The sequence below is a fragment of the Phacochoerus africanus genome, chromosome 14 (genome assembly GCF_016906955.1).
Source record: "Phacochoerus africanus isolate WHEZ1 chromosome 14, ROS_Pafr_v1, whole genome shotgun sequence".
Classification (NCBI taxonomy): Eukaryota; Metazoa; Chordata; class Mammalia; order Artiodactyla; family Suidae; genus Phacochoerus; species Phacochoerus africanus.
In genome coordinates this window covers 39,221,507-39,237,960 of record NC_062557.1, presented here as the reverse complement: position 1 = coordinate 39,237,960, position 16,454 = coordinate 39,221,507, and the positions used below count along the sequence as shown (strand labels likewise).

Sequence of the window (16,454 nt, the reverse complement as noted above, 5' to 3'; positions counted from 1 at the left end):
GCCAGGGATCGAACCCGAAACCTCATAGTTCCTAGTTGGATTCGTTTCCTCTGCGCCATGATGGGAACTCCAATATCATTCTTTTTAAATAGCTGATTAATACTCCATAGTGTATATACAAAATCTATATATATGTAAACTCTTCGCACCTTCTTATCCATTCATCTGTTGATGGACACTTAGGTTGCCTCCATACCTTGGCTATTGTAAGTAATGCTGCTGTGAACACTGGGATGCATATATCTTTTCAGATTGGTGTTTTCTTTTTTCCTTATATATACCAAGGAGTGGAATTATTTGATCAAATGATAGTTCTAGTTTTAGTTTTTGGAGGAAATGTCATACTATTTTCCACAGTGTCTGCATCAATTTATGTTCCCACGAACAGTGTCGAAAGGTTTCTTTTTCTCCACATCCTTGCCAACTTTTGTTATTTGTGGTCGTCTTGATGATAGACGTTCTGACAAGTGTGAGGTGATAACTCATTGTGGTTTTGATTTATGTTTCCCTCATGATTCTCAATGTGGAACATCTTTTCATGTGCCTGTGGCCATCTGTATGTCTTCTTTGGAAAAATTTCTTTTCGGGTCTTCTGCCCATGTTTTAATCAGGTTCCTTAGTTCTTTTTGATGTTGAGTTGTGTGAACTGATATATTTTGGATATTAACTCCTAATCTGTCATATTATTTGCAAATATGTTCTCCTATTCTGTAGATTGTCTTTTTGTTCTGTTGATGATATCCTTTGCTGTGCAAAGCTTTTTTTTAAAATAATTTTTTATTACTCAATGAATTTGTTACATTTATAGTTGTACAATGATCATCACAATCCAATTTTATAGGATTTCCATCCCACAACCCCAGCACACCTCCCCACCCCCCGAACTGTCTCCTTTGAAAACCGTAAGTTTTTCAAAATCTGTGAATCAGTATCTGTTCTGCAAAGAAGTTCATTCTGTCCTTTGTTCCGATTCCACATGTCAGTGAAAGCATTTGATGTTGGTGTCTCATTGTCTGACTGACTTCACTCAGCATGATAATTTCTAGGTCCATCCATGTTGCTAAAAATGCCGGTATTTCATTCCTTTTCATGGCCGAGTAAGATTCCATTGTGTATATGTACCACATCTTCTTGATCCACTCTTCTGTCACGATGGACATTCAGGTTGTTTCCATGTCTTGGCTATTGAAAATAGTACTGCAATGAACATTGGAGTACATGTGTCTTTTTGAGTTATAGTTTTCTCTGGATAGATGCCCAGGAGTGGGATTGCTGGATCAAATGGTAGTGCTATTTTTAGTTTTCTGAGGACTCTCCATACTGTTTTCCACAGTGGTTGCACCAATTTACAATCCCACCAACAGTGTAATAGGGTTCCTTTTTCTCCACCTCCTCTCCAGCAGTTATTGTTTGTGGACTTTTTGATGATGGCCATTCTGGCTGGTATAAGATGGTACCTCATAGTGGTTTTGATTTGCACTTCTCTAATAATGAGTGATGTTGAACATCTTTTCATGTGTTTTTTGGCCATCTGCATGTCTTCTTTGGAGAACTATTTGTTTAGATCTTCTGCCCATTTTTTCATGGGGTTGTTAGTTTTTTTTGGTATTGAGCTGCAGAAGGTGTTTATAAATTTTGGAGGTTAATCCCTTGTCAGTCACTTCATTTGCAAAGGTTTTCTTCCATTCTGTGGGTTGTCTTTTCATTTTGTTTAGGGTTTCCTTTGCTGTGCAGAAACTTAAGTTTAATTAAGTTCCATTTGTTTATTTTTGTTTTTACTGTCATTATTCTAAGAGGTGGATCTGAGAAGATGTTGCTGTCATTTATGTCAGAGAGTGTTTGGCCTTTGTTTTCCTCTAAGAGTTTTAGAGTATCTGGTCTTACATCTAGGTCTTTAATCCATTTTGGGTTTATTTTTTGTGTATGGTGTTAGGGAGTGTTCTAATTTCATTCTGTTACATGCGGCTGTCCAGTTTTCCCAGCACCACTTATTGAACAAGGTGTCTCTTCTCCATTGTATATTCTTGCCTCCTTTGTCCCAGATCAGTTGGCCATAGGTGTGTGGGTTTAATTCTGGGCTTTCTATCATGTTCCATTGATCTATATTTCTGTCTTTGTGCCAGTACCATATGGTTTTGATGACTGTTGCTTTGTAGTATAGTCTGAAGTCTGGGAGCCTGATTCCTCCAGCTCCATGTTTCTTTTTCAGGATGTCTTTGACTATTCTGGGTCTTTTGCGCTTCCAAACAAACTTTAAAATATTTTGTTCAAGTTATGTGAAAGACGTCCTTGGTAATTTGATAGGGATTGCATTGAATCTGTAGATTGCCTTGGGGAGTATAGTCATTTTGATAATATTGACTCTTCCAATCCAAGAGCATGGTATGTCTTTCCATCTATTTGTGTCATCTTTGATTTCTTTCATCATTGTCTTATAGTTTTCAGAGTACAGGTCTTTTGTCTCTTTAGGTAGGTTTACTCCTAGGTATCTTATTCTTTTGGATGCGGTGGTAAACAGGATTGCTTCTCTCATTTCTCTTTCTGATCTTTCATTGTTAGTATATAGAAATGCCGTCGATTTCTGTGTATTAATTTTGTATCCTGCGACTTTGCCAAATTCATGGATGAGCTCGAACAGTTTTCTGGTAGAGTCTTTAGGATTCTCTAGGTATAGTATCATGTCATCTGCAAATAGTGATAGTTTTACTTCTTCCTTTACAATTTGGATTCCTTTTATCTCTTTTACTTCTCTGATTGCTGTGGCTAGGACTTCCAAAACTATGTCGAATAGCAGTGGCAAGAGCAGACATCCTTATCTTGTTCCTGATCTCAGCGGGAATTCTTTCAGCTTTTCACCATTGAGAATGATGTTAGCTGTGGGTTTGTCCTATATGGCCTTTATTATGTTGAGGTAGTTTCCCTCTATGCCCACTTTCTGAAGAGTTTTTATCAGAAATGGGTGTTGGATTTTGTCAAAGGCTTTTTCTGCGACTATTGAGAGGATCATATGGTTTTTATTCTTCAGTTTGTTAATGTGGTGTATCACACTGATTGATTTGTGGATATTAAAGAACCTTTGCATTCCTGGGATAAATCCCACTTAATCATGATGTACAATCCTTTAAATGTATTGTTAGATTTGGTTTGCTAGTATTTTGTTGAGGATTTTTACATCTGTGTTCGTCAGTGAAATTGGCCTGTAGTTTTCTTTCTTTCTTTTTTTTTTTTTTTGGTATCTTTGTCTGGTTTTGGCATCGGGGTCATGGTGGCGTCATAAAATGAGTTTTTTAGTGTCCCTTCCTCTGCGATCTTTTGGAGTAGTTTCAGAAGGAGAGGTGTTAGGTCTTCTCTAAATGTTTGATAGAATTTGCCTGTAAAGCCGTCTGGTCCTGGACTTTTGTTTGTTGGAAATTTTTTTTGTGTGTGTGTGTGCCTTTTTGACATTTCTTGGGCTGCTCCTGTGGCATATGGTGGTTCCCAGGCTAGGGGTTGAATCGGATCTGTAGCCACCGGCCTACACCAGAGCCACAGCATTGCAGGATCCGAGCCACATCTGCGACCCACACCACAGCAACACCGGATCCTTGCTCAGTGGTGAGCAAGGCCAGGGATTGAACCCACAACCTCATGGTTCCTAGTCAGATTCATTAACCACTGCACCACGATGGGAACTCCTGGAAAATTTTTAATCACAGTTTCAATTTCAGTACTTGTGATTGGTCCATTTGTCTTTTCTATTTCATCTTGGTTAACTCTTGGACAATTGTGCTTTTCTAAGAATTTGTCCATTTCTTCTAGGTTTTCCATTTCATTGGTATATAGTTGCATGTAGCAGTCTCTTATGATCCTTTGTATTTTTGTGATGTCCGTTGTTATTTCTCCTTTTTCATGTCTAATTTTATTGATTTGAGTCTTCTCTCTTTTTTTCTTGATAAGTCTGGCTAAGGGTTTATCAATTTTGTTGATCTTTTCAAAGAACCAGCTTTTCATTTCATTGATCTTTTCTATGGTTTTCTTTGTTTCTATTTCATTGATTTCTGTTCTGATCTTTATGATTTCTTTCCTTCTACTAACTTTAGATCTTGTCTGTTCTTCTCTCTTGAGCTGCTTTAGATGTAAAGTTAGCTTGGTTATTTGAGCTTTTTCTTGTTTCCTGAGGTGGGCTTGTATTGCTATAAACTTTCCTCTTAGAATGGATTTTGCTGCATCCCATAGGTTTTGGAGTGTCATATCTTTATTGTCATTTGCTTCTAGGTATTTTTAAATTTCCTCTTTGATTTCTTCAGTGATCCATTGGTTGTTTTGTACCATGTTGTTTAGTCTCCACGTGTTTGTGTTTTTTGCAGTTTTTTCCTTGTTGTTGATGTCCAGTAATATAACATTATGTTTGGAAAAGTTGCTTGGTATGATTTCAATTTTCTTAAAGTTACCGAGGTTGGATTTGTAGCCCAGGATGTGATCAATCTTAAGAGAATATTCCATGTGCACTTGAGAAGAATGTGTATTCTGTTGCTTTTGGATGGAATGTCCTATAAATATCTGTTAAATCCATTTGGTTTAATTCTTCATTCAGAGCCTGTATTTCCTTATTGATTTTCTGTCTGGATGATCTGTCCATTGCTGTAAGTGGGGTGTTAAAGTCTCCCACTGTGATTGTGTTATTGTTGATTTGTCCTTTTAAGGTTGTTAACAGTTGCCTAATATATTGTGGTGAACCTATGTTGGGTGTGTAGATATTTAAAATTGCTATATTTTCTTCTTGGATTGATCCTTTGATCATTAAGTAATGTCCTTCTTTGTCCCTGAAAATATTCTTCATTTTAAAGTCTATTTTGTCTGATATGAGTATTGCTACTCCAGCTTTATTTTGATTCCCGTTTGTATGGAATATTTTCTTCCATCCTCTCACTTTCAGTTTGTATGTGTCCCTAGAAGTAAAGTGGGTCTCTCGAAGACAGCATATATATGGGTCTTTGTATCCATTCAGCCAGTCTATATCTTTTGGTTGGGGCATTTATTCCATTGACATTTAAGGTAATTATTGATATGAATGTTCTTATTGCCATTTTTTTTTGTCTTCTTGCCTTTTTCTAGGGTTGCTCCCATGGCATATGGGGGTTCCCAGGCTAAGGGTCCAATCGGAGCTGTAGCTGCCAGCCTACACCAGCGCCACAGCAATGTGGGATGTGAGTTATGTCTGGGACCTATACCACAGCGCACAGCAGTGCCGGATCCTTAACCCACTGAGAAAGGCCAGGGACTGAACCTGCAACCTCATGTTTCCTAGTTGGATTCGTTAACTACTGAACCACGATGGGAACTCCCTTATTGCCATTTTATTAATTGCTTTGGATTTTTTTTGTTACTCTTTTTCCTTCCCTTCTTCTCTTGTTGTCTCCTCTTCTGGTTTGATGATTATCTTTAGTATTGTATTTGAGTTGATTTTTCTTATTTGTTTGTGTATCAATTGTAGATATTTGATTTGCAGTTATTCTGAAGTTTTGATATAAGAGTCTATATATATATATATACAAGAGTGTTTTAAGTTTCTGGTCTCTTAATTGCAAATGCACCTCTGGTGTCCTGCATTTGTACCCTCCTCTTCTCACGATTTCTGATTTTGGTGACATAATTGTGCATGGATGATTTCGTATCTTTACTGTATATATACCTTTACTGGTGAGCCTTGTCATTTGTGGTATTTTTGTTTCCTGTTGCAGCCTTTTCTTTTCTGTCTAGAGAAGTTCCTTTAGTATTAGTTGTAAAGCTGGTTTAGTGTTGCTGAATTCTCTTAGCTTTTGCTTATCTGTGAAGTTTTTGATTTCTCCTTCAAATCTGAATGAGAGCCTTGCTGGGTGAAGCAATCTTGGTTGGAGGTTTTTTCCTTTCATCACATTACGTATATTATGCCACTCCCTTCTGGCCTGCAGAGTTTCTGCTGAAAAATCTGCCAATAACCTTATTGGGGTTCCCTTGTATGTTACTTATTTCTTTTCCCTAGCTGCTTTCAAGATTTTCTCTTTGTCTTTAATTTTGGTCAGTTTGATTAATATGTGTCTCAGGGTATTCCTCCTTGAGTTTATTTTATATGGTACTCGTTGCACTTCCTGGATTTGAGCGAGTGGTTCCTTTCCCATGTTAGGGAAGTTTTTGGCTATTATCTCTTGGAATATTTTTTCTGTCCTCTTCTCTCTCTTCTCCTTCTGGCACCCCATAATATGGATGTTGGTGCATTTAACATTGTCCCAGAGTTCTCTGAGACTCTCTTCGTTTTCAATATTTTTTTCTCTTTTCTGTTCCTCATCCATAATTTCCACTAATTTGTCCTCCACCTTGCTTATTCGTTCTTCTGCCTCCTGTATTCTGCTGTTGACTGCTTCTAATGAATTTTTTATTTCAGTTATTGTATTTTGCATCTCTCTTTGTTTAAGTTTTATATCTTGTATCTCTTTGCTCAGTGTTTCCTGTAAATTATCCATCTTTGCCTCTAGTTTATTTCCAATGTCTTGCATCATCTTCAGCATCAACAGTCTAAAGTCTTTTTCCTGAAAGCTGAGAATCTCTTGATCACTTGACTCTTTTTCTGTTTTTTTTTTCTTTCTCCCTCATCTGAGTTATAGTTCTCTGTCTTTTCATTTTTATAGGTTTTTGGTGGTGACCTTTTTACAGATACTAGAGTTGTAGCCTCTCTTACTTCTGGTGTCTGCTTCCATTGTGGCTGAAGTTGGCACAGGGCTTGCTCTAGGCTTCCTGATGGGAGGGACTGATGCCTGCCCACTGGTAGGTGGAGCTGATTCCTATTCCTCTGGTGTGTGGGGTTTTGTCTCTGGATGGGATTAGAGGCAGCTCTGTGCCTGAGGGGATTTAGGCTGTGTGCCTGGGGGGACTTTAGGTAGTCTGTTTACTGAGGGGTGGGGCTATGATCCCACCTGGATTGTTGTTTGCCCTGGGGCTTCTCATCACTGATGGGTAGGGCCAGATTTTCCCAAAATGGCCACCTCCAGAGAAAGGCACACTGCTGAATATTCCCAAGATCTTTGCTTCCAATGTTCTTCCCTCAACAAGCCACATTGACCCCTGTTTTCCCAGGAGTTCCTCCAAGAACTGCAGTCAGGTTTGACCCAGATTCCTGTGGAGACTTTGTTTTGCCCTGGGACCCAGTACACGTGAAAGTCCATGTGCACCTTTTAAGAATGGGGTCTCCATTTCCCCCAGTCCCATGGAGCTCCTGCACACAAGCCCCACTGGCCTTCAATACCAGATGGGATGCTCTGGGGGCTCTTTCTCCCAGTGCAAGATCCCCACATGTGGCAGTTTGATGTGGGGCTCAGGACTCTCACTCCTGTAGGTGAGTCTCTGTGAAACAGTTACTTTCCAGTCTGCGGGGCTTCCCACCAGGAGGTATGGTGTTGCTTATATCGCATAATCATCCCTCCTACCTCTTGATGTGGCCTCCTCTTTGTCTTCTGGAGTAGGATATCTTTTTTAAGGTTTCCTGTCCATTTGGTTGAAGATTGCTCAGCATTTGGTTGTAAATTTTGTTGTTTTTAGGAGAGAAGTTGAGCTCCAGTCTATCTATTTCTGCCATCTTAATCCCATCTCTCCTTCTGGCTCTGGAAGCCCTTTTTTCCCAGGAAGGGCCTGGCTCTTCTTTCAGTGCAGACAGAGCACAGCTTGAGGCAGCAGAGTTAGGATTCTCACTTGCTGCTCACTCCGAGGAGAGGCCAGGTGCATCTCAGCCTCCTGCCACTGCCACTGGGGATGCAGATGCTAATGCAGATGCATATTCCTTGTATTGGTGTTTGCCCCTGAGACAGCTATTCAGCCAGGATCCAACACAAGCATTTTGTGGAATGTCAAAGCTTCTAAGTTTAATTAGGCCCTATTTGTTCACCTTTGCTTTTGTTTCCTTTGCCTTAGGAGACAGATCCAAAAAATATTTCTAGGGAGTTCTCTTTGTGGCTCAGTGGTTAACGAATCCGACTAGGAACCATGAAGTTGCAGGTTCGATCCCTGGCCTTGCTCAGTGGGTTAAGGATCCAGCATTGCTGTAAGCTGTGGTGTAGGTCGCAAATGTGGCTCCAATCCTGAGTTGCTGTGGCTCTGGCGTAGGCAGGTGGCTACAGCTCCAATTCAACCCCTAGCCTGGGAACCTCCATATGCCGTGGGAGCAGCCCAAGAAAATGGCAAAAAGACAAAAAAAAATTTCTATGATTTATGTCAGAGTGGGTTTTTTTTGTTTGTTTGTTTTGTTTTGTTTTAATTTTGTGGCCACGCCTATAGCATATGGAAGTTCCTGGGCCAAGGATTGAATCTGAGCCACAGCTGCAACTTATGCTGTAGCTGTGGGCAATGCTAGATCTTTTACCCACTGCGCCATGGCAGGAACTCCTGTTCTCATAGTTCTCTTTTGTTGGTTTCTTCTCCTTTTGTTCTCTTCCTTTATGATTTGATGATTATCTTTAGTGTTATGTTTGGATTCTTTTCTGGTGTGTGTGTGTGTGTGTGTGTGTATTACTGATTTTTGGTCTGTGATTACCATGAGGTTTATGTATAGCAGTCCACATATACACATAATGATTTTAAGTTGCTGACCTCTTAATATCAAACACATTTCAGTAACTCTACATTTTTAGTCTCCTCCCCTCATGATTATTGATTTTGGCATCATATTTCATAGCTAATTGTTTTGTGTATCCTTTAACTGGTTATTGTGGATATGAATGATTTTATTTTGTCTTTTAACCTTCATACTAACTATGTACATGGCTGATTTACTACCTTTACTATATGTTTGTCTTTACCAATTTTACATTTCCAGTTATAGCCTTTTCTTTTTTGTTTAGAGATATCCTTTTAATATTTCTTGCAAAGCTGATTTGGTGGTACTGAACTCTTTGAGCTTTTGCTTCTATGTAAACTTTTGATCTCTCTATCAAATCTGAAAGAGAGCCTGCCAGGTAGAGTATTTTTTTTTTTTTTTTTTTTAGGGGCACACCTGCAGCATGTGGAGGATCCCAGGCTAGGAGTCAAATCAGAGCTGTGGCTGCTGGCCTATACCACAGCCACAGCAATGCAGGGTCTGAGCTGTGTCTGCAACTTACACCACAGCTCATTACAATTCCAGACCCTTAACCCACTGAGTAAGCCCAGGATTGAACCTGCATCTTCATGGATGCTAGTCAGATTTGTTTCTGCTGAGCCACAACAGGAACTCCCAGATAGAGTATTCTTGATTGTAGATTTTTTTCTTCATCACTTTAAATATACCATGCCACTCCCTTCTGGCCTACAGAGTTTCTGCTGCAAAGTCAGCTGAAAGCCTAGAGGAGTTTTCTTGTATATAACTTGTTACTTTTTCCTTGGTGCTTTTATTTATTTATTAATTTGTTTGTCTTTTGTCTTTTTAGGGCTGCATCTGTGGCATATGAAGGTTCCCAGGCTAGGGGTCTAATTGGAGCTGTAGTTGCTGGCCTACACCAGAGCCACAGCAACCTGGGATCCGAGACACGTTTGTGACCTACACCACAGCTCACAGCAATGCCAGATCCTTAACCCACTGAGAAAGGCCAGGGATCAAACCTGCAACCTCACAGTTCCTAGTTGGATTTGTTTCTGCTGTGCCATGATGGGAACTCCTTGCCTTGCTGCTTTTAGTAGTCTCTTTAATTTTTGTGGTTTTAATTACAATATGTTATGGTGTGGTTCTCTTTGGGCTGGTCTTGTTTGGGACTCTCTGTTCTTCCTGGACTTGAATGTCTGTTTCCTTTTCCAGGTTAGGGAAGTTTTCAACTATTATGTCTTTAAATATATTCTCTGCTCTTTTCTCTCTCTTTGCCTTCTGGTACCAGTATAATGCAAATATTATTGTGCTTGGTGTTGTTTCAGAGGTCTCTTAAACTCTCCTCATTTTTAAACATTCTTTTTTTCTATTTTCAATGATTTCCTCTACTCTGTCTTCCAGCTTGCTGATCCATTCCTCTGTATCATTTAATCTACTGTCGACTCCTTCTAGTGTATTTTTCATTTCAGCTATTCTTTATCTCTGTTTGGTTGTTCCTTATATTTTCTAACTCTTTTGTTACTTTCTTAAAAACTTCTAATTACTCACTCTGTTTGTCCATGCTTCCTAAGCTATTTAATCCTATATGCAATAATTACCTTGAATTACTCCTTAGGCAGATTGGCTATTTCCACTTCACTTTGTTCTTCTTCTGGGGTTTATCTTATTCCTTTGTTTAGAACATGTTCCTTTGTCCCCTCATCTTGTCTAACTCACTGTTTTGATTTCTGTGTATCTAGTAAGTTGGTTATGTTTCCTGACCTTGGATAAGTGACCTTTTGTAGGAGCTTCCTATGCACCCCAGTTGCACACTCTCCTCTAGTCACTAGAACTATATGTTCCAGGAATGCTCTTACATGGGCTGCTTGGGGCCTTCTGCTGTGGTGGTATAATTATTGTGGGTGGTCTGTAGGCTTGGCTGGCTCCTGGTCCAGTTGGTTACTAGGCTCTCCCTTGTGTAGAGGGTGCCCTCCACTGCTTGGGTGACTGGGTCATGGGACAGGAGAAAGGGTCAGGCTGGTTGCAGAACCCTAGGGGGTCCCAGGGCTCATGCTGGCTCACTTGTGGGTAGAGTTTGGGTAGAGGGGATCCCTGGGCTAGTGCCCAACCACCAGTGGGTGAATCCAGTTTCTGGGGCTAGTGCTGGCCCAAAGGTAGGCAGAGGTAGTCCTGAGGTCTGGCTGCAGGGCCCAGGGGTCCCAGAGCTGGTGTCAGACTGCTGGTGGGTGGGATTGATTAGTGACACAGCTGGCTGTGGGGTGTAGAGTATCCTGAAGCTTGTGTTAGCATGCCGGTGGGTGAGGCCTGGGCCCAGTCAGTTCCAGGGCTGGTGCTGGCCTGCTGGTGGGTGGGCTGGGTCTTCAGGCTACAGAGATGCAGTTTTTGTGGGCTTGGTATATACCTGGCGCTGGGTGAGGCTGGTCCTGAAGTTAGAGAAGGCTCACCAGTAGTCAAGGCCAGGGCCCAGTTAGTCTGAGGTTGATGCTGGCCTGTTGGTGGGTGGGATAGGTCCACAGGTATAGGGCTGAGGTTTTCTTGGGGCTTGTGTCCATTCACTGGTGGTTAAGATTGGTCCTAAGTCTAGGGCGGGCTTGCTGGTGGAGAGGCTGGAGGTTCTGAGGCTGGTGCCTGCCCACTGATGGGTGGAGCTGGGTCCCAGTGTCTCTGGCTAGTGTATGCTCACTAGTGTATGAGGCCTGGTTCTTGGCCCTCTGGTAGGTAGGGCCATGTCCATGGGAGGCCATGGACTCAGGTAGTCTTAAGGCAGCCTATCTGGTGATGAGTAGGGCTGTGTCCCTGCCCAGTTAGTAGCTTGCCTTGTGGTGTCCCAGTACTGGTGCCTATGGGCTGATGGGTAGGGGTGGAACTTGATCCTGAGGCTAATAAGCCAGAGGGAGGATTCCAAAATGGCACTTGCCAGCATCAGTGTCCATGTGGTAGGAAAAACTCCCCCAAATGGCTCCTTCTAGTGTCTGTGTCCCTACGGTGAGCTCTAGTCACCTTCTGGCTCTCTGGGAGACTCTCTGAGATCAGCAGGAAGGTCTGACCTAGGCTCCTATCAGATCATTGCTTCTGTTCCAGACCCTGCAATCTGAATGGAGATTTTGTGCGTGCCCTTTAAGAATGGAGTCTCTATTTCCCAAGCCCTCTGGGAATCCCTGAAATTAAGCCCCCTTGGCCTTCAAAGACAGGTGTTCTAGGGGCTTGTTTTTCTGGCCAAGGACCCCTTGGCTTGGGGGCCCAATGTGAGGCTCAGACCCTGTACTCTTTGGGAGAACCTCTGTCACTGTAATTATTCTTCAGTTTGTGGGTTGCCCACCTGGGTGTATGAATCTTGACTGCACTGTGACTCCTCCCTTCCTGTCTTGCTGTGGTTCCTTCTTTAAATCTTTAGTTGTAAGGGATCCTTTTGGGTAGATTCTGGTCTTTTTCATTAATAGGTGTTCTGTAAACAGTTGTAATCTTGGTGTGCCCATGAGAGGAGGTGAGCTCAAGGTCTTTCTACTCCTCCACCTACTCCAGGGGACAACAGCGGATGGCAGCAGGAGGACTGAGAACAGGGCCTTGGGGAGGATGGTGAGGGCTCAAGAGTGAGGGCCAGAACAACTCGCTGTTATCAGCCTCCTTCTGGGGTCCGAGCGATGTCTCTTACTCTTAAGGCATAAGCTGTGGACCTGGGGAGATGGAAACTGGGGGTGATGAGAGAGGAAGTTTTTAAGTACAATGGTGCCTTGTTGACTTGCGTATGTAAGAGGGGTCTTGGGTAACCACAGTGTTCAGGGTATTTGCAAGAATAGTTCAAGTTCTCACTTGACTGGGGCTGTTTATGGGGAAGTGGTTTCCACAGCCAGAGAAGGTGAGATGTTGGTGTCATCCTGGGACCACACTTAGCTGGTTCCTTCTCACTAGAGCTCTGTATGTAGTTGGTTTCTCCTCCGACAGAGACGTTTGTTATTCCACAGCTGTTCTAACTGCATAGGTGTGGCATTTGCAATGATGCCATGAGCCCTGAGCAGTACAACTCACTTAAATCACCACTATGTTGACAGAGCTGTCTTAGCAATGCCTGGGTTTCAGGAGTGATGAGAGGGAAGGTCGCCTTTCAGACGCCTGCTCATTTGAAAGAGATTCATCAAGGGCCTCAAAATACACAAAGCAGAGGGCGTAAGGACATGTTATACATGGTGCTAATATACATAAGGAACCTTAAAATGGTCTTAGCCTTTGACCAAGATAATCCTTTTCTAGGAATCTATTTCCTATGTAAATACATTTGAATATGGAATAAAGTTTTATGCATAAGGCTATTTAGTCCCCAGTATATTGATAAGACTTTAAAAATGGACCCAATTTAAGTCATCTACAATATGGAAAGAAAATTGTGGTATCTTTACTTGGCTGGCTATTAGGGAGACTTCACAAACAGTATGATGACTTGGGACATGCTTGTTAAGATGATGAGTTTAAAAACCCCAAGACGCAAATTGGCTTATTTTAATCAGGACCCACCCAGGATCTGGGGATGTGGTCAATTCTGTATAATATTTTTTGTGGATGATCTCCCCAGGAAAGAAAGAGAACAGAAGCAACAAGTATAAGGTGTTCCCTCTCATCTGCCCCTTTGTTTATCTAATAATAAAGGATTCTCCTGTCTTCCTCAATATGGGCAATTTCAGTAATGATGACTTATTATTCTGAGAGTGCTCTCATTTTCCCCATTCCTCCTCTTCTGCTTTTATGAAGCAGGGTGGGTAGTGTTTATGGCAGGGCCAGTTCTACCCCACTTAATACGCCCTGGAGTGAACAGGTAGCCCCACTTTGTGGTGATGACTTTGGCACCATGAAGAGCTTATTGTCTCTTTAGCCTCAGGCTTGGGCAATGGTCATTTATTTATAGGGCATCAGGAAATACATAAGTCAGCATCTTTGAAAAAAAAATAGGCATTCAGGAAGAGAGGAAGACTAAAGTTTCTAATCTAGACAACAAAGAAGAACTAGTCATCACATACAAAGAGTTAGTACCCTTATTTCAAGAAAAAAAAATCTGTAGGAAAAAGACAAACACATTATTGTGAAAATGTTTTTCTGGACCAGCATCTATTCTACATCCTCTTGATACTGGAAACCCACAGTTCCTTTGGGCAGACACTCTTCCCCATCATTCTCAGATTTTATATGAAATTCATTCAACCTGCAGTCCAAGTATGTGCCTTGACTTGCTTAAGCAGATCAATGAAACACACTCCTTCCCTTAGCCATAGTGATTAGCTAGGAATTGGTGACCTGTCAGCCAAATAGAAAGAACCTAGAGATTTTTTTTTTCCCCAATGGGGACATAGCCTCTCTCTTTCCTCTCCCTAAGGAAAATGAACAAGAAGGCATGTAACTCTGGAAGGTTCTGAGAGATATCCTGGGATGCTCACATGGAAGGGAGACCATTAGGAGAGGAAAATTGGACATGGGACATCATAGGCTGCCACATCCAGTCTTGCCTGGAGCCAGAGCCACACTGTACCCTTCTGTTGGGTTTCATTTATTCCAGGCTCTTTGGACTAGGTTTGCTTGTTTGTTTTCCTCCTTGAAAACACCACCCTCCTGAGAAACAGTCCTATATACATAGAGTCCAGAGATGCAAGGAGTGTGGGATTGGCTGCAATGACAAAGCAGGGAATTTGATGTGGGGACCTTGTGAAATGGAAGTGGTTTGGTGTGGGTGGGAATTACCTGTAGGCATCTCAGAACACACATTGCTGGGCCACATCCCCTGCAAGGGGAAGGCAGGATTAGAATTTGCATTTCTAATAGTTCCCAGGTAGTGCTCCTGCTGTGGTCTGGGCAGGACCTTTTGAGACCTGCTCTTAAGTGGGTAATCCTGTTGGTTGAACAGTGGTCTATTGTCTGTGCCAAGTGCTAAGGCTGCAACAGTAAGGAATTTGATAGGGAAGATTCTGAATCTTGGAATATAATAGCTATTCTTGCATCCATTGGTAAAATTCTTTAAGAAAGAACTCCACTGTAGTCCTAAATCCCCCTCTCCACCCTCTCCTGTAAAGTATTTGTTGTCCTTATTTGACGTGGATAATCAGCTCCTTGTAAAGGTACAAGGAAGATGTGGTTTTGGGTTAGGCATTAAGTAGTTACCAGATCCACATGTTGCCTCACTTTGGCAGGGGCCAAATTGAAGGTAGAGGTCTCCCACTGCACGGCTAGAGGTAGGGGTGTAGTATTGAGGCCCATGCTAGGAAGCACACATTCTCAACCCCAGTAAAAATGCAAGATATATGATGAAACAAGCTCTCTTTTTTGGGTTATTCAGCTTATGGAACTGAACAGAAGCAAAGTGACCAGGAGCCTACTCTCATTAGAAGGGCATGACCTTGCCAAAGAAACCATAAGACCATCCCCAAAAAGCTGTTGGCTGCTCAACACCTAAGGCAACACCCTAGGTTCCTCTTAGGTTTGCCGAGGCAGGAACACACAAGGCTGAGTGGGTAAAGCAAGAGAGATTTATTGAGGCACCTGAAACAGATGGGCTGAGCTCAAGACTGCACCAGCACCAACTGTGAGGAGATATTAAGCTTATAAAGGATCCATGGTGGGAGTTTGTGGCAGGAACAATAAAAAGGGAAGAGGGAAAGGTTACATAATTCAGGGGAGGGGAAGGGGGTCGAATCCCATGACCAAGCAATTGTGGGACCAGAAACTGACTTAGAGAGGACAGTTAATCTTTGTAGGTGGTTAATCCATGCAGGCAGTTGTTTTCTGTGGGTCGTTTCTCGCTGCCCAACTTGAACAGCCACGTGGGGGTTCAGGGGGAGAGGGTCTGTCACCCTCCTCCTGGGAGCCTCCCCATTCCTAACTCACATGCTCAAGACATTGGCAGCTCCCAGAAGAGGGCTCCTCCCCACCTGCATATATGTGTCCATGGGGGACATTCCCCAGGGAAGTCAGCCGAGAGGCTGCCCAAGGATCTCACTCAAGTCCTAGTCTCTGAAATGACCTATAGACTGGTTAACAGTGCAACCCCACGCTCCCTGTTCCCTCGCAGGGATCTTCGTTCTATTTACACTCTGTGTTCACACTTGTCTGGAGGGCATGTTGGGCAGCGTTAAGCCTCTCATCTGGGCTTTGGGCTGCTGGACTTTGAGAAACAGTTCAGCATAAACAAGCAGCATTTATTTGTTCCAAGATGCTGGGTGCCAACAGAGAAGACATAGTGACCCCTCCAATGCTTCTTTGGAGACAAAAGCTGTTCCCTCCATTGTCCTGATCGAACTTTCACACTTATTATGAGTGTGGGTGGTAATGGTATTGGGGGCATGGGGCCCTCTTAATGGAAAGGGACTGTAAAATGTTTCCTGGCAGGAGTTGTGTGTGTGTGTGTGTGTGTGTGTGAAAGAGAGAAAGAGAAGTGAAAGACTTGGGGAAAAGGACTTGTTCCTTGCATTGTCCTCATGATATGAAAGCCATCGTGGCATCAAGACTATGAACTAAGGAGTTCCTGTGGTGGTGCAGTGGGATCTGTGGCATCTTGGGAGCACTGGGACACAGGTTCAATTCCTGGCCTGGTACAGTGGATTAAGGATCTGGCGTTGCCGTAGCTGTGGCTTAGGTTGCAACTTTGGCTTTGGCTTGGATCTGATCCCTAGTCCAGGAACTCCATGTGCCATGGGGCAGCCAAAAAAAAAAAAGAAAAAAAGAAAGACTAGGAGCTAAGCTGAGCTCTATTTTCTTTGTGTCAACCAGAATCCCAACCAGAAAGTAGTTTTGGTGTTTTGGTGAATAGAATATCACTCATCAAAGGGTAGTGTAAGATGAGACTGGAGAGGTAAGCAATACAGGCTCATTGAAAAATAAATTGTAACAAATACAGAAAAGAAGAAGGAAGAGT

The 16,454-nt window shown here is 42.4% G+C and overlaps 1 protein-coding gene across 1 annotated transcript in view; it reads left to right on the top strand.

The window, feature by feature from the left end:
• Positions 1 to 16,454, top strand: part of LOC125113985 (WAP four-disulfide core domain protein 3-like) — a 136,695-nt gene that overhangs the window by 46,283 nt on the left and 73,958 nt on the right. The gene's annotated exons all lie outside the window — the stretch shown is intronic.